The 21,398-nt window shown below is 37.1% G+C and overlaps 1 long non-coding RNA gene across 1 annotated transcript; it reads left to right on the forward strand.

Moving 5' to 3' along the window:
• The first annotated feature begins 7,204 nt into the window (after window positions 1-7,204).
• On the forward strand, window positions 7,205-10,469 carry LOC140238429 (uncharacterized). Its single transcript, XR_011901910.1, has 4 exons — window positions 7,205-7,464; window positions 8,171-8,283; window positions 9,455-9,582; window positions 10,375-10,469. It is a non-coding gene; the product is annotated as an uncharacterized lncRNA (long non-coding RNA).
• The last annotated feature ends 10,929 nt before the right edge of the window (window positions 10,470-21,398 follow it).

Consider the following 21,398-nt stretch of genomic DNA (forward strand, 5'->3'; position numbering starts at 1 on the left):
TTTGGAGATGTTCTTATCCATTTTACTTTCATGCATGTTGTCACTTGTGTGTGTGTATATGTGTGTGTGTGCGTGTGTGAATGCCTTCGATCGTGGACCTTCACCAGAATACACACCTTCAAATAGTGGACACCAAGGAATCGTGGACGTCCACGATTGGAACGCCTATTATTTTCGTCATTTACGTGGTCCATTGAGGGCCCTCTCTTAATATCTGGCAAATCTGACGAAGTCCACGTTAGAGGCACCGAACTAAAACATAGTGGAATGCGTGTCCCTATTCCCTACATACACGAGACCGTGCAGCCAAATTACCGTGTTGCGTCGCCATCTTGCTAGGGCAATTTTTTCCTTTGGAGTGCCCACGCTCAAGCAGTTTTAACACACCTACAACATTGTACAGTCAGACCGCAACGCTGCTGTTAATGAGCTCAAATCAAAAATTTATCGTACGCGCAGGTTTTTGCGCATGTCCTTCTCAGCACCCGAGATTTTGCGAGATAATTCAGAGACAAAGTGCATGGTCTACGAGATTCACTTATTGGCGACATGAAGATCTACTATCCGTGACCGATTGACATGGTTTGTGAATATTTGAAATAAATCACACCTTTTAATGCTTACATTATACAGAATGAGCTTATGATATCATTATTCATATCTCTGCATTATATCGATATTTTCCAATCGACCCTGAGACAAATTAGAACAAGGCTTTCTATTTATTGCCAACCCGACCCGTTCATAGGTTGAATCACCACATGAATGATAGTCAACGTTTTAGATATACCTGTTATAACAGCACACTAAGAACTGAATTGGTCCCTCGCTTAGAAAACAATAAAAATTGAAAGTCTCGTCGAGTAAAAATCATAGTGTGGTAATTTGAGATACATACGCTCCCAGGGTATCATTAGATAAATTACTCAGCGATGTATACAGTGGATTAATAAGGAATAATTATTCTAATACCAAAAAGAGAGCCCCAAAGAACTCATGTGTGCAAACACAGTGCTAGATCTTGTATTATTGATTTGTATGCTACTTATTAATGCACTCTACTCTTATCTAGTAAGTGCCGGCAAAAAAAAAAAAAAAAAAAGTTCAAGCCAAAGTTGAGCCGTCGATCAGAGTGGAGTGTTGTTCTTGTTGTTTACGTGGAGATCTTACACCAGCTGCAGTTGCCTGAACCTGAGCGCGTATACACACATTGTGCGCGCGCACACACACACACACCATAGGATCCTACACAGTCATCTACACACAGTGTATTACTGTCATTCCGCGAGGTGCGTTCAACTCGCCACTCAGAGGGAATTAACCAATCAGAAACGCGTATTCGCGGCAAACTGAAATCTCGTCAAAAATTAACTGTACAACGCAATGATTTATTCGCCAACCTGACCCGTTCATAGGATCAGTCCACATCATTATGTTTTCATAGAATGATATTTCCTCTTTCATTTTATACCTCTTCCATTTTGGTCCACCTTAATTTCGTCGGTCTAGTGTACCCCTTAAGAAGAATGGAAAATATGCAAATTTTGTGTTTTATAATTTCCTTGTTCAGTATATTTTATATGTCATAACCTGTCAAGTGGTCAAATTTCATCAAAGTACAACTCTTCAGCTTTTTATCGATATATAAATCATGAAGCTTGATAATGTCGTTTAGATTACAGACACTCTAAAAATGTGGTCTCCCAGCTCATTACGTATTCATGTCCGCGAGGTCCATGCATACGCGTACGATAAAATAAATGCGAAGGCTTTTCAGGAGGTTGCGGTCTGACTGTGTAGGCGCGGTCAGACTGGGCCACTAATACGCGCGCAAGCAAAAGTGCGCCGTCCGGTGGCTAGTGATTATGACCTAACAATGCACCTTTCTACATGGTTGGATTCACATGATTTTGCAAATGCACCGACCGACCAGTCCTGCTTGAGCGTGCGCTCCATATGTGACCCTGCACCTCAAAACAAACAAAAAGTCGCCAGACATGAATTTTTAGTTAAGACCATATTCTGAAAGAGCAAACTTTAAGCTTTCAAATGATGTATAATTCAAATCAAATGGACTCTCCTAACCTATCTAAATATTGGAAAGAAAGCACAGACTCAGAAAAGAGTGAACTGAGAAAAGAGGCTCTGAAGTACAGTGTCTATTCAAGCGCTTAATCTTTACCAAACCGTGCTGGCTGTGAAATGAATGGGACAAAAAACAGGAAGTAAACCACCAGAGTAACAACAATGAATGGGTTATCAGATTAAACTGAAATTAAGCATGCCTCATTAACACATTCTGTCCATAATTAATGTCAACTTTCAAAGCAGTAGCACTATCCTTTCAAAAGTTATTGGAGTTGAAAATGAAGAGTGTGGACAAGGTTTTTCAGAAATGAAAAAGGGATTCTAAAGACACACCTAATCACACTATTCTACCAAAAATGTTCGACATAAACTGCTAAAAAAACACACTTTCCTGCCCGTTTTATGATACCAAATTTTAGCATAATGTAAAAGAAGATCTGCTCTTTCAGAAAATATGAAAAAGTCAAGTTCGGCTAGGTTGACCCATTTCACTTATATTTAGTCCTCACGCAAAATCAGTGTGTGCGACTTTATGTTCGCTTTGAGATGCACAGTCACATATAAGGAAAAATTGCCCTAGCAAAATGGCGGTGGTCACGTGAGTTAAACAAGTTTTGGTGGCTGCGTATTTCCTGGGTGAACACGCATTCCACTATGTTAGGTTCCTTTTCATAAGGCCTCGCCTGGACTACAACAGTACACCAAATCATTCATTGTAAAATATTTGTATCACCATGTATTGATCAGTTGATTGACTTTTTTTTTTTTTTTGAGGGGGCGTATCTTCAGCCTTAGTTGGAGGGGGGGGGGGCAGTTAGGGCCCCCAGCACCTCTTAGTTTGAAGCATATATTAATGTCCTGGTGAAATACCAGTGCTAATTACTGTGTCAAATATGTACATAATTATATACAACGGGGGGGGGGGGGGGTGTCACATACAATTTTCCGACTTCTTGAGACTATGCCATGAAGACTTTTGACTTGACAATACACACTCCTCGTTTTAACCTTCAAAAGTGGACCTGTGTATACTGTACCACTGTAAACATTAAATTTAGGTTTGACAGTACACAACTCTTTTTCTGAATCTGCAAAAGTGGGCCATGTTTATACAAACTACACTCCTGTGACCATTAATTCAACTTTATGCTTAACAATGCATACCCCTTCTTTTTATGCAGAAGGCAAACCCCTGTGCATGTATAAATACAGAAATATCGACTTTAGACTTGCTAGTACACCCCTCTCCATTATATGTGAATATAAGTGCATCCCTTTACATACAGACTATGCAACCGTGGACAGTGGCAAAGGTAAGGGGGCATGGGAGTGGGTGCAGGCCCCCATTGAAAAATGACACCATCTCTTCCAGCCCCCAACTTGCATTTTGGAAATTGATTATTTTTCAAATCTACATTCCTGGGGACACCAGTCGGTAGTCATAGCAAATTAATGTAATATGCAGTCAGTACCCCCCCCCCCTCACTTCAGCGTGAAGCCCACACAACCATAACCTGCAATAGTGGACCCTTTCCATATAGAGACTGTGCCGTTAAAGGGCAAGTCCACCCCAACAAAAAGTTGTTTTGAATACATAGAGGAAAATCCAACAAGTACAATACTGAAAATTTCATTAAAATTGGATGTAAAATAAGAGAGTTATGACATTTTAAAGTTTCGCTTAATTTCACAAAACGGTTATTTGCACATCAAGCATGCAAAATGAGAAAACCAATCAGTCAGTCCGCAGCACGTATGCTAATGAGCCGATCCGGCAAGATTTATTCAGCACTCTCGTTGACGATCTTTGCGTTCGAAAGGTGTCTCGTCGTGCGAGATTTTGCGAGACTTTGATAGGGCTATGGTTTTCACAGTGTAGCGACTTGTACATACATTCGTCATGGCTACAAGTCAGGGGAAATTGTTTTCCAGACTTTGATCTTTATTTTGATACTAAATTTGCCTATAACATCGGATCTTATCATGACTATATAATCAGTTGAATTTGCGTAAATTTTACCTGCTTTTCACGGAAGATTTTGTCGTCTAAAGTTCTTTTTTGGTTCCTGACCGGATTAAGAAACTGTTGTTTCTGATTTTGGCTTTTTCGTAGAGAGGAAACTTAGATGCTCATCATATATTGGACTCAAGGAGACGCAAGCATGATTTATACTAGTTTTTCCGTTTTGAAATGTCTGTAAAATTCACTCCTAAGCCGGAAGTATGCTCCGCACAAAGTGTACAGTGGCGCGAAAGAGCTCTCTCATTGGACAGTGCGTGCGTTCAGCGCTTGAACTACACGCGTGCCAAGAAACCGCAAGTGGCATGAAACCGTTATGTAGCAGCGTAATGACGTAATGCAAGCGCTGAGTGCAGGCGCTGTCCAATGAGAGAGCTTACTCTTGAGATTGCACGGTTTCAAGCTGATCAGCACTGACATCGATGTATATTTTACTGGTTCCTGACCGGATTAAGCAACAAATTGTCAAGATATTTACATGGATACAAAGATTAGGAGATGGACTACCAAATAAAGCATTTTCATTGAGACGCAAGGTGAATTTGGTATTTTTTGACGTCTTGAAAGTGTACTGCACGAATTACTTTTTTCATCATTTTTCAAGCTCAAATTACGCTATGATATTTTTCATTTACAATAATTTGAGTAACACGTGACGATAGTTTACATATTTTCCTTGAATTTGATACCAAATTTGTGAACATAAGGTGTATTTTTGTTGCCGAAAGCCCAAGGACAAAATCCTCATTACGTATGCAAGCCTAAAGCGGGCTTGCATACGAGTTGAATAAATACGAGCGAATTATTGGGTGCTGCGGACTGACTGCAATGAGGTCATCCACTCACTTTTTCTTTTGTACAGTATTTTATTATATGAAAAAGTTACATATTTTAATTTGTCCTAATTGTAATGTTAAATAAGGTTTGATTTTTCCCTGAACATGTGTACTTGCCATTGCTGCACCTTTATATGATTCAATGAAGAGCTTCCTATTTGTTAAATCTGCAAAAACTGAAATATTCTGTATTTCATGTAATAAAATACAAAACAAATAGCGAGTGTGTGACATCATCGACTCTCTCATTTTCATATCACCAGTGTTGTGCATATAACTGTTTTGTAAAAATAAGCAAAACTTTAAAATGTCATAACTTCCTTATTCTACATCCGATTTTTAAAGAAATTTTCAGTATTATGCTTGTTGGATTTTTCTGTATTTATTCAAATCAACTTTTCGTTGGGGTGGACTTGCCCTTTAATAATTAGACTAGATACTCGCGTAGTACACAACCCTTATCATACATGTATAGCCTGCATTATACAACACCTCAGAATGATGTCGAATTGCGATTGGCCAAGAACATGTCACATGACATTCAATAGAAAATACCTATCAAACTCATTGAGAGTGACAGCCATACAATAGGCCCCCGGCATGAGCCTATTGCACGGCTCAAAGGTACTATAGCACGGCTTCGCGGGGGGCTACTAATGCATGGCCGCTCACAGAGTTCTGTGGCTCACAGCAGCAAAGCGCCAGCAATCGACATTGTACGACTTCTACAAGAAATAGTGAAATGTTTGTGGGTTGATTTTTAGCGTGCAGATATTTCATGAGAGCAATTGCCCGATTTGTTCATGTATGGGTGAATTGCAGGTAACTTAAGGCGTGAATAGTGAAGGGATCGAAGAAGAAACCGGAAATTTCATAAGTAAAGAATTGGTCTGCATTTTATTATTAATATTATATTTTTGAAGACGTGTCTAACATTGAATAATTACACTGTCACTAGCTGTGTGGATAGCATTCAGAAGTGATACAAATTTTCTGTTTTGTGTCAAATCGACAGGAAAGATCTGGGTTTTTTTTTCAGTCTAGAAAATCTCAGGTTATTTTGTCCAACAGAATTATGGGCCTAGCCTAATAAAGCCTAATGTTTTTTAGTTTAGGCCCTAACGTGAACTTATAGCGTTAGCATTTACACTACAGAGAACCAGCTGTACGTTACCTGTGTCATTGTTACGTTTACAAGTCCTAATGTTACTATCTAGCGTTACTAATATAGGTCTACAACAAAAACTTGTAAAATACTAGGGGTTAGGGGTTATAACTGCGACCAGCCCGAACGCGAAGCACTGTGTACTGGTACAACTAACAGGGAGTGCCCTGGGGTTAGGGCCGGTAGTACTATCTGGAGAGTCCGACAGTGGTTAGACTAACAAAATCAAGTACGGTAGTAATAGTAGGGCCTAGTAGTAGTACGTAGATCCAGGTCTACACAGAATATGAATTGGAAACCATGGTTCAGATCTTGGTTCAGACTTGAAAGCTATCTTCAACAATTCTAAGTGCATACAGCACTGTAATCGCAATGCATGTGTCACAATAAGATAGAGAATGATGTTTACCTAAATTCATTGGCATGGAACCTCTAGAATTCTACTGCTATACTACCAGATGTCTATAGATATAGAATCCAGTGGTATAGTGATCCTGAGTAGCACCTACTGACCTAGATACTACTTAACCAGTGTATACCAAAAGTATAACCAGACTAGACCCTTTGCCTTGATATTCTTAAACATATTATCATTAACATAAGTAGGCCTATCACTCATCAGTAAGGAAGTTAATAGGTCTTCTTAATAGTGCTATCTATCTAGGCAGTTAGTAGATTCTATAGGTCCATACTCCGATGCTAATACCGCTTACACAACTTCTTTTAGCAATTTAACTGATGATGATGACATGACAACAGTTGATGATCAGAGTCAGACTGTGGCTGCATCTCAGGCTGTAACTGTGATCAACCCGAATGTGAAGCCACAGTACAGCTGGTCCTACCAGATCTTAGGTAGATGTAGACCTTGCAACATGGATGCCTAGCGACAAGATCTAGAACCTCAAGAAGTCATAATACCCTAAACTATAGGCTTACACATGTTGAATTGAGACAACTCAAATACTAGTAGTATGTCTTTTAATCATCCCCCCCCCCAAAAAAAAATAATAATATAAGATCCTTTATATATTTAAACTGCAAAAACATGTGAACTGATTTCAAATTTCATGCAGATTCTAGATATTGTGTGTAAAATCTTGTATAATCAAACAACAGTTTGAAAACACATTTTCTATTTTGTATTCACATTTTTAATTATAATGTTAGATATGGAACATCAGTCAGACTGCTACAATCAGACTTCTTCATCTAATAAAGCCCAGAGTCAGTTGCTGAACTTCACTGAACACAGAACCAAACTGCTGAACTTCCATCTTCTCCACAGCTAGACTGCTACTGAACTTCGTCGAGACTTACGATGTATCTACCAGCATGGTCACCTTCAACAGAATGCAAGTATTTTAGCTTATAATACTATTTTAGCAGACAACATATCTGTATATTTTCAAATACTACAATTGCAACATTATTTACATTTGGACATCAAATTGTCTCTGGATTTTTAGTTGAATAGTGTTAGACAGGAAATATTGAAAACAATGTTTGCTGTAATGTCCATCTTGGTAATTGAAAACAAACATTGTTATCCAGTGAATAGTGACCCTTCTAGAAACAACTGTTTTTTTGCATTTTTTATTTCACTATCTGTAGAATATTACATACTGATCCAATTGAAAAGAGATAATTCATGGAAGGGGGGGGGGTACCTGCATGTCTACATGTATCAAGCTCCTGAAACAAACTTTAGCAGTCACGTTATCTTAATAATGTAGGCCCTACTATGATTGTTTATTTACCCTCTCCCTTTTCTAGTATCAAAACCACCTTATGCTCTTACAATGTTTGAAACGAGAATATTCGACATAGCTAATCATTTTAAACTGTGAAAAGTCCTATTTATAGCTTATGGATCAGTAGATACTAGTGAATTCATTCTTTCAAAATCAATGGTAGGGCTTTTCAATTTGATTGCTATAGCTTGTTATAGCAAAGGCAAAGCAACCATCTCTAACATACTTTCTAATGTCCCATGTCCTGCACTATTGTTTTGTTTGTAAGATATTAACTGTTCTTGTATATTGAATAAACTCCAAACAGCCAAGGACCAGACAACATGTGAACTTCATCCACTTCAGAGTTAAGGACTGGGGGCAAGATGCAAATGGAAAAGTCAAGTGACAGTGTCATGGATATTCCACCATCTTCATTTGGTGTGTTAAATGATTATTTTTAGCTATTGAAGCAAGTTGAGAAATCATGTTATCGTGATCATCTACAGTTGGCAGCAAAATTATTCAGCCCCTCTCTTGCATGTTGGACACTCTGGCATAATGAATTACATTATAACTGAGATCATTTCTAAATCATACAAGTGGTGATCAGATAGTTTGCTACAAGTAAATAACAGATCAGTAGCCTTTGATTTGCATATAGTTACAAACTTTGATCATTCATGTATAAAGAGATATGGTCCAATGAGCACATTTATGGTCATTTTCAGTCCTTTCAGTGATCACTGAAATGCTTCGTTGAATATGGTTTGTTCACTCAATGTTTTGATAGGTGACACAATATGATGGAATTTGATGTAGGATTCTTAATATTTCAATTGGCATTTTTCGTTGTACAAAAATATCTAAATGAACTCATTTCTAGTGAAAGTTGCCACCATAGAGTTTGTACAGAGGTTTAGCCGTGATATTAATAATTCAAAGTTTAAGTCATGTCAAAATGAATATAACCCAATGAAATGCTAAGAGTTGTGCATAGAATGGCAAGATACTATTTAAAATTCCATAAAAACAAAAGAAATTAATCGTTATCATCAGACCATAACACGTCATGCTTCAGTGATCACAGAAAGGTCTGAAATGACCATAATGTGCTCACTGGACCTTATCTCTTCATGCATGAATGATCAAAGTTTCTAACTATATGCAAATCAAAGACTATTGATCAGGTAGGCATTTGTCATAAACTATCTGTTCACCACTTGTATATGATTTAGTAATTGTAATGTTATTTATTTTGCTATAGTGTCCATAATGCAAGGGGGGTGAATAATTCTGCTGCCAACTGAATAAAGTGAATGCTTATTATTAATTTACCCTCTCATTCATTACTAAAATTACCTCATACTCTTACAATTTGCTAACAGGGGCTCATTACATAGTGATTCAAGCTTTGAAAACTGGCAATTAAAACTTGTTGTTCACATAATATATCTTACAAAATTGATAATCATTAATGAACATTTTGTTATTATTGCTTGTTTTAATAAAGATGTACACTCATCTCAAATATTTTCCAACTATCCCATGTGTGCATCCGATGTTTCTGTTTGTATGGTATTTAACTGTTCTTAAATTTGCACACCCAAAGGCCTGAAGAGAGCTGAACCTCACCAAGCCTTGGGACAGACAACTGCAGCTGAACTTCACCCAGGTCAGAGTCAGACTACAATTGGACTACAAACTGTATAGCAGCATCTTATCTACGACAGAACACAGGTATGCTTTTCTCAAATTAAACTTGAAAGTATAAAGATTTTACAAAATAAACAACTTGAATAACAGTTGAAAAAGGGCAACCTCTGTTGATGACATATCAGTTACAGGTAATTCGGTCTTTCTTATTTTAGCAATTATTGTAGACTTGGTGGACAAACAATGTCACCTCTATATGTGAACTGTTCCATACGAGAAATGAAGAAATTAGTGCATTTATACACCCCAGTTGGGAGTTGATTTAATGTTTATGTCTATATCAGCCACAATTGGGAATTCAGTACGGCTTACATTAGTTGATTAACGCACTGACATAGCAATGCAGCTGATTTATTGCATAACCCATTGAATCATCTTTCTGTTTATTTTGGAACCCCCAGCTTGCCTGACATAAGTTACAATCCTTTTTAAAAAGTCATAAATGTATAACGTTCTGTCAGACGAGTGTTTAAAGTCACAATCACATTCTCATTTTGAGTCTGTGTCACACCTTTTTTGTTATCAGGAAGAATCTGCTACACTAATTCTTGTGTATGACATCCCAGACGATTTTCTTAGTTTTTTTTTCGTAGATGCTGTTAAACTGTTTCTAATATACTGTATAAGAAATTGCTGAAAAGTAGTTCTGTGTAATGATATGTGTGCCAGTCGTGTGTGTATTCATTCAACTGTAAGCCCACATATTTAACACTCTGTATAATGTCAGGCAGAGGGGATGAATGGCGTGTCATAAAATTTCAGTATGTAACCAATATTTGTTTTTCCATATTTGTATTTCTTTTTTCTTTCATATAGATTCTCAAGGCATGGAGCTTGCCGAGGGTGATGCAGACAGGTTGAATGCAACATATGATAGTTTTTACGGCTGTAAATATATATATATATATATATATATATGAATTTAATCCTTCAAAATCAATGTATATACAGTGAAACCCCGTTATAACGAGGTCCGTGGGACCGCCAATATTGCCTCGTTATGACCGGTTCCTCGTTATAACCGTACGCACTAAAAACAAAGAAAACATAAGCATGGAGTCACATATACCAAGCAATCAAACTTATGAGCAGTCTTTGTGTTGTTATTACACAAGTAAATGGATCATTATTATTGAGAAAGGATAAAAAGGAATCATTTGTGAGTTGATACCAAAAGAATTTAAAGAAAAAGAAGGGGTTGAAAACGCGTTCTTTGTTTTTCTTCTGAAAAATCTCTTCGCGTGTGTTGTGCATGCCTTCTCGAAAAGTGCACGGCAGGGTTGAATTCGTAATCCTTTCTACACGTATCTCTTCCTCGTGTATTGAACCATTCTGAAAGAATGAAAATATCATTTGTGAAACACAGTATAAAATTTTAATAAACAAAATCACATTGTATCAAATACATGTGTTACTTTTTTTCTGAACATGGGTGCAAGCAGAGTAACATGCATTATTAAACTTATTTTACGCTGTGTGCGCCCAGCGGGATCGCGATGATTACATTATTAATTATTTAGGCTGTATTCCATGATGTTTGCACCAGCAGGGGTTGAAAATGCATTTTGTATTTTTCTCCCCAAAATCTCTTCGCATTTTGTACATGTGTCCTTGAAAGGTACACGACATGGTTGAATTCGTGATCCTTTTTACGACTATCTCTTCCTCATTATAACGGACCATTCTGAAAGAATGAAATTATTCATTTGGAAAATACAGTGTGAAATAATATGAACATCACGATGATTTCATTAATTATTTCGGCTGTAATCTTTTACGTAGTATACACATCAATGTTTCACAACCAGCAAAACAACTGGAAGTCGGAAGTAACATGGAAAGGATTATGATTTTGCAGAGGTTGTGCTTTCTAATATACAGATAGGTTAGGAGAGTCCATCTGAATTGAGTTGTACATCATTTTAAATCTTAGAGTCTGCTCTTTCAGAAAGAGGATTGAGCTTTTAACTTTTTGGAAGATACTAAGAAACCACTAATGAAGTGCTAAAGAGCATACCATTCTCAGAGGAATTCAAAGTTCATTTGATGAAAATCGATTTTGAAATGGCTGAGACATCCGAAAACAAAGTAAAACAAAGTAAAAGCGATTCTAATGAAAGGTTGGTTCCACCTTTTATTAGGAATCGCTTTATTTTGCATATTTCAGCCATTTCAAAACCAATTTCATCAAGTAAACATTGAATTCTTCTTGGAATTATGTGCCCTTTCATATTTCAGAAGAGGTTTCTCATATCACACACACAAAAAAAAAAAATCTGAAACCAGGTCTCAACCAAAACTACAACATCCCTTTAACCAGAAATCCATGTTTGGTGACTTTTTGTGACTTTTTGGGGGTTTTGTGATGCAGAGTCACAATTGCAGTGTTAGATATGAAGCTACAATCAGACTATTGCAGTTTGACTGCTGAACTTCACTCAGAGTTTTGTCATAGATGAGTCCATTGGTGATGGCATAAGTGCTTTGCCAGGCATTAACAAAACCAGAAATGAGACAAATCCCCCTTAGAAGAAAAGAGAAACAAATGCATTGCAAAACAAAACAGAACAGCTAAGCATGCAAAAAAGTCAGTGAAAAGCAAACGGGTGAATCGAAGCACACTAAAAAAAAAAAATAAATAAATAAAAAAAAAGATTAAAAAAAACCGAAAAGAAGATTTATAGTAAAGTGGAAGAAACCATTTTAAAATGGACAAATGCAAATCTCTGTCAGCACATAACAGTCTGATTTCTGATTGCTTTGATGAATAAAAGCTATTGTGTAGCAGACAAGGTCAATATTATTAGTACTATTATCATAATTAGTATTCTGATGTAGGGAACCTCAGAGTGCAAAAACAGTGGATTGCAACACATATCATTGTATGCTTACCAAATATTTGCAATGATAGAATTGCTTGAAGTTCAGCTGCTTTCACAATTTGATTAATAAACCATGAAAATATTTCAAATGATTATGAAAGATGTGTTGAGGTATAAGTGATCCAAACATAAATACATCAGTGAACGTTGCAGTGCATTATTTTTGTTATAGTTTCCAGGCGTGTGACGGCAAACTTTATGTAACCAAGTTAGAAAATTATATCTATGCGGGCAATTATAATTTGATCAGAAAGATATAATTAAGAATAACTTATTATGTAGAAATGAAGTAGAGTGTAATACCAGAAAATACTGTGAGTGATAATAATTTCACAAAGACTCTTACCAGTATCATCATTGTGGTTATGATAATTGTGCTGTGATTATGACGATATTGAATAATGAAATACATGTTTTCAAGATCAGATTTTCCAATAAATCAGGCAACCAGAATATGAAAATTTGACAGCAACAACTGTTTCAGTAGTTTCTGCAGTTACATAATCTGTCACATGACATGTAGTTAAATTGTGTAGAACTAATATTAACCCTAAAAGCCCAAGGGGGGGGGGGCACATTGTGCCCCCCTACCAGATTTTCATTCGCCACTCCTTCGCCCTTTATCCAATTTTAACCAAATTTGGTGACTTTTCCTAAAATCTTATTCCGAACGTTTTGATATATAATTTAGCTATATTTGATATTGCTGGTTGCCATGGCAACCATAAACTGACAACCATCTCAGTCAGATTTTTGCGTATTTTTCTATTCCAATTCAAATTTACAATAATATTATTATAATGTATGAAATGGGCGTTTCTTGGCTGAAATTTGCTGAAGAAGCAGAATGTGAAGTAATTATGGTCTTGAAATGTTTTTCCTATTATTTCCTTTGTTTTTCTGTGCCAACAGCATAAAACAGTAGATATAATAGAGATGCTTGAAAATAACAGTATTTTCCAAAGATTGACGTTCTATTTTGTGTCATTTTGATTCCTTCACCCAAGTTATACCTCTAATATCATTTGTTTATCACATTATCAATCTGCAAACTTAAAATTCCAATATTATGGGAATATGAAATATGATTACTATGCATGTACCTATCCCAAACAATACATCATAGGTCTCATAATGTATTTCTTTATTTTGTTATGAATAGCGCCCCCATGTGGTGACCTTGAGAAATTTCAACCATAACAAATAATCAGCTTTGACTTGCACATCATTTGTGGCAAATATGAAAAATATTGGTCTATGATAAGACATATATACTGGGGATAAAGAAATTATACAAAAAAATCATGTTTTTAGCATATTTCCTATGTATTTCTTTATATTTTGATAAATAGCGCCCTCTATGGGTGACCTTGAAACAACTCAAGTATGCGGTCATGTAGAGTATGAGTTGCTCTACCCATGTGCCAAATATGACGATGAGACATCAAACAATAACAAAGTTATATTGGGGGGGGGGCACAATGTGCCCCCCCCCCCCTTGGGCCTGGGAAGGGTCAAAATAGCTTGGGCTTAATAGGGTTAATGAGTATGAAATTGATAGTGGTGAATGAATTAAATAATTGAATCATTATCGGCGCTTATCATTATGCATCTTTAAATGAAATGTGTTTCAATTGTGGCAATTGATGAGTAAAATCAAATCCAAGTATGAAACCATGAATACCTGCAGAAACTTGAACTATCACTCATTGTGATTTTTACCCCCACCTCCAACTGAGGGAGTTCGTTCAACCAGCACTAACTTTATACGGTTTTATTTTTTATAAAAAGTTGTTACCATGGGAACGCATTGTTCAACATAGAATAAAGTCATGCTTTGTTTATTGAAAAAATCTGTTCGTCATTAAATTATGTGTCATAATTACGTACCGCAAATCAAGTGCTCAAAAACTGATGGAGTTGGATGAATAAACTGGTAAGTCTTATGATTTTCATTAAAAAAATGATGTTACCATGGCAACACACTGTCCAATATTAATGGAAGAAAATTTGAAAGAAAGGTTTGCACAAATACATATTATGACTGTCACATGTGTCAAATATCAAGTCAAATGCTCAAAAGCTGAGGAAGTTAGCTGAATCCACAGTATTTTTATATGATTTTCATTCAGAATACTCTGTTACCATGGCAACACATTGACAACGATCAAAGAAGAAATTCGCACATCAGTCAATGTACTTTAGCAGTCTCATGTGCCAAATTTCAAGTAAAATGCTCAAATACTGAAGGAGTAAACTGAATCCACAAATTTTTTGTATTATATTCATTGAAAATGCTGTTACCATGGCAACACAATGTTCCATATCTATGAAAGATTGAAGTTTGCACAACTGCATATCATAGTGGTCACATGTGCCAAATTTCAAGCCAAATGCTCAAAAGCTGAGGGAGATGGCTGAATCCACAATAGTTTTGTATGCTTTTTATTCAAAGTCTGTTGTTACCATGGCAACGCATTGTTCAACAATGACGAAAAATGAAGTTTGCACATCTACGTACTATACCGGTCACATGTGCCAAATTTCAAGCCATTGCTCAAAGACTGACAAATTTATCTGAATTCACAATATTTTAGATGCTTTTAAGTGAAAAAAATGCTGTTACCATGGCAACGCATTGTTCAACATCAACAAAAGATTAGTTTTGCACATCTACATACTGTAGCGGTCACATGTGCCAAAATTTAGGTCAAATGCTAAAAAACTATACGAAGTTAGATCAATCCACATATTTCTTTGTATGATTGGTATAGAAAAAACTGTTGTTGCCATGGCAACAGATTTCTTCACATCCACACAGGGAAAAAAGCGTCTTGCACAACTACACATTACATTGATCTGATTCTATGCTGAATTTCAACTGCATTGCTTTAAAACTGAGTGTAGTAGTGTAATCCACAATAATTTGTGTGATTTTTATGAAAATATGTCGTTGCCATGGCAAAGCATTACGCGATATTAACGAAAAAGATGTCTTGCACATCTACCTTTGACAGTGGTCACACATGCCAAATTTGGGGTCAATTACTCCAAAAATGAGAAAAAAAGTTTGATACAATGACTCTCAAAAAGCTATCACATAAACTTAGGAGTGCTCCTGACCACTCCTAGATTTATGTGATAGCTTTGCCAAGTTAGGAGAGACTTTATGTGCTAGCTTCGTTCATGAAATGGTTTGTAGAAAAAGTCTCTCCTAAGTCTGAGTTTATGTGATAGCTTTATGCGATAGCTTTTTCATGAAACGGTTTTTAGCAAAGTCTCTCCTAAGTGTGACTTAGGAGAGAGAAAGTCTCTCTTAAGACTTTCATGAAACGGACCCCAGGCGCGGCGGAGTACTGCAACGTTAACGTGTACGCGCAGCTGCTTTACCTAGCTAGTTGCATGTATTGCGGCCTTTATACCTACTGCTGTGTTTTTACTTTTGACTCTGATCTGCTACGTGGACCACAGTGATCCCAAAATCAAGACTTCATTTCAAGTTGAGAAACCGTAATTTGGTTATTTTTCTGTGTTTTTATACAAAATCATTTTCGGAAATAGACAAAGTCTAGACCTACTACTAGATCTACCGACATCTCAGATCGGCCTAACAGTCAGGCCTAACTCGATCTAACGTTAGCGTAGAATGGGTATAGACCCTGCGAAGTTTGTGATTACTGTGACTGTTGTGGTCGAATCATGACGAGTGTTTGAAAGCAGTACACAGGGTGGTTTACAATTCTCGGCCTTAATTGTTACATTTATTTTGGGGCCTTCCTGAGTTGGCGGTCACTAATTTAGTACTGTGATTGTGGACAAGGTGTTGTATAAAACGAATAATTTATGATTTTGTTCGTGCATTGGGGCACGTAATACCGCACTCGGCGCGAGATTCGCCACTGGTCTATTCAACGCGGCGCTACGCGCCTTGTTGAATAGACCAGTGGCTTATCTCGCGCCTCGTGCGGTATTCGTGCCCTATGCACTCACAACTCATAAATTATTCGTATAATAGTGGACTCTTTCCATAATTGTGCTATTAACACTTATGCTTGATATTACACAACCCCTATTTTATAGCCTGCAATAGTGGACCCTTTCAAAAGAGGGGTAGCTGTGCTATTAACAATTAGGCCTGATAGTACAAAACCCTATACTATAAAACCTGCAATAGTGGACCCTTTTCATAGAGACTGTACTATTCACAATCACGTTTGATAGTAAACAACCTTTATTATATAACCTGCAATAGTGGACCCTTTCCATAGAGACTGCCACTGTGGACATTTACTAGCAGTTTGACTAGCAGCATGGCAAAGGAATTTTCTGTTAGGGGAGGGGGGTGTCACAGATGGCTTGCCGACTTGTTGGTTTTAGAAAGTGATGACCATTTATTTATGTTTTTTGTTTTTGTTTACTGTTTTAAGGGGCGAAACACCACCAGTCGGCAATCGCTAATGAAATTGTGGCCATTTTACTACCATTAGTGCTTCATTTGCTGTCACTCCATTTTCCAACTGAGACATCACTTGCCTCTCAGTGCTATGCTGCTGCATATATACATGTATACATGTATGTACATGCAAAACATGCTGGCTATCATGCAGGTGTTACCATGGGTGGTATTCTGAGGTCGTAATTAAGTCTGTAATTAACTTCGTGATTAAGTCGTGAAGTTAATAGGCCCTTAATCATGGGCAAAATCGGTATTCTGAGGACGTAATTAAGGTATGATTAAGTCCCCTGTAATTATCTTAGGTCCCTCCCATCTAATTGTTATTCCATCCAATCAGACGCGTTGTTAGAAGCCAAAATGATGATTACACGCGCAAATATGCCCTTAATGAGCGCTCCTGCACGCCACCTGTAATTACAACACAAGAGCTCCGTGCGCACACTCCGGTATTTGATTACAACCCCTCACCTACGCACGCGAAGACCTCAACCTCTTTGCTCACATAAAATGACAAAATTCCTCGAAGATCGGCTATATTTCTTTTTTTCTCTGACTTACGGATACCATGATAACAAGATTCAACCGCTCCTCGGTTACCGAAGACGGTAAGCATCGTTGTGGCAGAGAAAACACGATGTAATGCGTGATATCGGAGTAGTTAATGACACTCTTTGGTATCATTAAATTTTCCATTAACTTTCATACTTAATTACACACTCAGAATACCGATTCGTAATTAACTCTGTGATTAAGTCCACTCAGAGGTGCACGCGCATTGATACACGCAAACGCATAGGTCCTTCCCGCCAAAACGCTTGTTGCTATGGTAGTTGATATATCCCCTACTTAATCATGCTCTCAGAATACCAATTCGGTAATTAAGTGCTAATCAGACACTTAATTAGCTCTCAGAATACGGCCCCAGGATATCATGTATATGATACAAATGTACATATAACAATATGATTAATTCTGAAATGCAGAAAGTGTATTCTTGGTTTACTGCAAATCGTTTGGTTTTAAATATTGATAAAACATGCTATATGGTATTTTAGGACAAAGAATAAGGTAATAGATGAAGATGTTTTACAAATATATATAGGTAATGTCAAAATCAAGCAGGTCAATAGAGTAAAATTTCTTGGTGTTACAATTGATGATGGGTTAACATGGAAAGGTCATTTTGATGATATTTGTATCAAAATAAGCAGAATTGTTGGTGTCATGAATTATCTGAAACATATATTTCCTTTAAAAATTCTTTTGACAATGTATCATACAATGATTTCCCCACATTTAACGTATTGTGCAATAATATGGGGTCATAGTTCGTTATATTTATTGAATCGTGTTTTGATGTTACAAAAGCGTGCAATAAGAATACTCTGTAATGTAAATCCGTACACACACACACACACTGCAATACTGTTTAAGAAATTGAAAATTTTGAAAATTGATCAAATTGTGCAATTACAAGTGGCTACATTTATGTTTTCATACTTTAAAGGTGTCTTACCTGTCACGTTCCATAATTCGTTTACCCCAAATAGTGCAATCCATGCCTACAACACTAGACGTGCCAACGAGATATGTGTACCTTTTTACCGATGTAAGTTCTCAAAGACTACAATTAGATACACTGGAGCAAAATGCTGGAATGAGTTGCCAATTATTATTAAAGAGAGTCCAATACTGTCATCTTTTAAACGTAAATACAAAATGTTTTTAATCCAAAGTGCAATTGAGTAATTACTGAAATAATTTTGCCATTTTCCCCTTTCTTATTGTTGTGATGTTTCTTTGTTGTTTTTGTTCCTTTAATGTAAATTGGGTCCTATTTATTGTTGTAAGGGAATCGGCCACAATAGGCTTTATACGGCCTTTACTGATCCCTCACGTGCTATGTATGTATACATTTTTCTCTTCTGTTTTATTGTGAACGTGATGTTTTCTTTTTAGCATGTGAAATAAATTTGAATTTGAATTTTGAAATATACATGTACATGTATATCTAACATCAAATGATTTGGGGTGGTATTGAGTTGGCCTTAAATCAGATGTTGGAAAACAGGGAAATTGTTGCTGACTTTTGAGGATCTGGGTGATTCCATAGTTAAGGGACACACTTTGTGACATTTTTGTATTCCCCCTTATGCAAGAAACCAATCTGTTATCTTGCTAGTAATATAACATGATCAAACATTTTGTACATTAAACAGTGAATTAGGCATCGCACAAGTTTTTGTGTATACCACTTTTTTGTTACAAAAGTGATATTTGCACGATAATTTTGTGCAATTTCCAAAATTGGTTTTATTTGTAAAGGAGACACACACACACACAAAAATGAGTGTGTCCCTAATTTATGGAAACATCCATCTGTTGTATGGCATGTGTAAAGGACTAGTAATTCTGCCATGCTTAGAGCTGGGCTTGGACAAAGAAAATGAATATGGATATTATCAGTATTGATTAGGCAAGCGATATGTGATCCTTTCATGTAACAGTTCGCTTGTTCCCATGTTATACATTATGGGCCATTTTTAATTTTCAGAGTTTTAAAATGTTGATTTTTTTTTTCCAATACTTTTGGGAAACTCCACCGACCCACCCCATTTCTGATTAAACAAAATTACAATTGTAATTTGTGTTTCATTTTTCACCCTTTTTAGGAGAAAAGGGAGAATTTGGATTTTCTATTTTTTGTATTATTATTTTTTTTTTTTGCCTTGAACCACCCACACAATTTGGGGGAAAAAATGAAATACATCAACATTACAAATTATCAATGGCCCCTTGCTCGGTTAAATTTAATGTTGAAAAACAAAATTAAAAGCTACATGTGATTTCAGGTTTTGCAAAATGGGGCAAAAAAAAATTGATTGCAGTGTCACCTATATTTTGTCTCATATGTAACAGAATTGATGCCTCAAGTGAAGGGAGCTGCTTGGCAAGATACATCAATGATGAAGAAACAAAGCCCAACTGCAGAATGAAGAAGCTTGTATTTAACAATGTTCCCCATCTGTGTTTGTTTGCACTGACTGACATCAATCAAGGAGCTGAACTTAGATACAACTATGGAGAGGATGACTACCCATGGCGTAAGGTACTGGCACATGTTTCAAATCCTTTCATTGTTGTGAACCTCCTCAAAGCTTATCTAATCAGCTGAAGCTTGTGTAGCCCTAAATGCACTTTCCTGCGAGCTCTTTGAGATACATAATTGTTTTATATCACTCACTTTGCTTGCCTTCACCCCTATAATTATGCTAAATTCATAATCATTTAATTCACTAATTCATCATCTTCCACTTCAAACTGCTGGGTTTCGGTCTGTTTAATTATCCAAAAGTGCTAAAGACGGCATTGGAGAAGGGGTAGATGTGCCCCCTCACTTTCAAGGGGGGGGGGTGGCAAGAGTACCTTCACAACCCCCACCCACACTTTTGTATCACATGGTGGCACTGAAACATCTTATCTGGTGTTCTTTGCCATCTGAAAAGTCCCTATTACTGGAAATGAAAAAAGGAGGTTCTCACTTCTCAAATAAACTATTTTTGCCCCTATTGGAAAATTTTTGCCGGCGGTCATTGGTCATTTGCCTCCCATCCCCCCCCCCCACCCAACTTTTCAACTAGTTGCTATGCCTGTAAAAGATTAAGCCAAGTTTTTGGCAAAGGGAGCAACAATTTTTGTACAATTACACACAGTACGCTTGCACAGCAATATTCCGTAGAAAGAGTGTCATCTGCTTGGTTTGAGTATATACAGTCCTGAATTATCCTATTGTTTCTTTATAAATACAAATGTGATCCCATTTTCATTCAAACATGCAATTTATAAGGAACAGGTCAAATTCTTTGGCATCAAAATCATAATCAGTACAAATGACGTTTATTTTCCTTTTCATCCTTTTTTATATGTTGAAGTTAGAACCCAGGCTAAGGCAGCTGGTCAGTCAAGTCCCCTCCAGGAAGACGTAACATCCACATTAAACCAAATTGCCCTTCTTGATGCATCATCTCATGCCACTGCTGCAGATATGGGCAAACCTACACCTTCAGCTGGTCAGTCAAGTCCCCATGAAGACAGTAATGCATGTCCATTCAACCTAGCTGCCAGATGTAATGGGTCATCTCTTGCCACTGCTGCTAGTCTGGACAGGCTTACACCTTCAGCTGGTCAGTCAAGTCCCCATGAAGACGGTGAAGCATGTCCATTCAAACTAGCTGCTGGATGTAATGAGTCATCTCTTGCCACTGCTGCTAATCTGTGCAAGCCTACACCTTCAGCTGGTGAGTCGAGTCCCTATGAAGACAGTGAAGTGTGTCTATTCAACCTGGCTGGCAGATGTAATGAGTCATCTCATGCCACTGCTGCAAAGCTGGGCAAGCCTACACTATCAGCTGGTCAGTCAAGTCCCCATGGAGAAGACGGTGAAACTAGTCCTTTGAGCCAAGCTGTTAGACATGGTGAGTTGTCTAATGTTGCCATTCCGG

Source organism: Diadema setosum, chromosome 15 (assembly GCF_964275005.1).
Source record: "Diadema setosum chromosome 15, eeDiaSeto1, whole genome shotgun sequence".
Classification (NCBI taxonomy): Eukaryota; Metazoa; Echinodermata; class Echinoidea; order Diadematoida; family Diadematidae; genus Diadema; species Diadema setosum.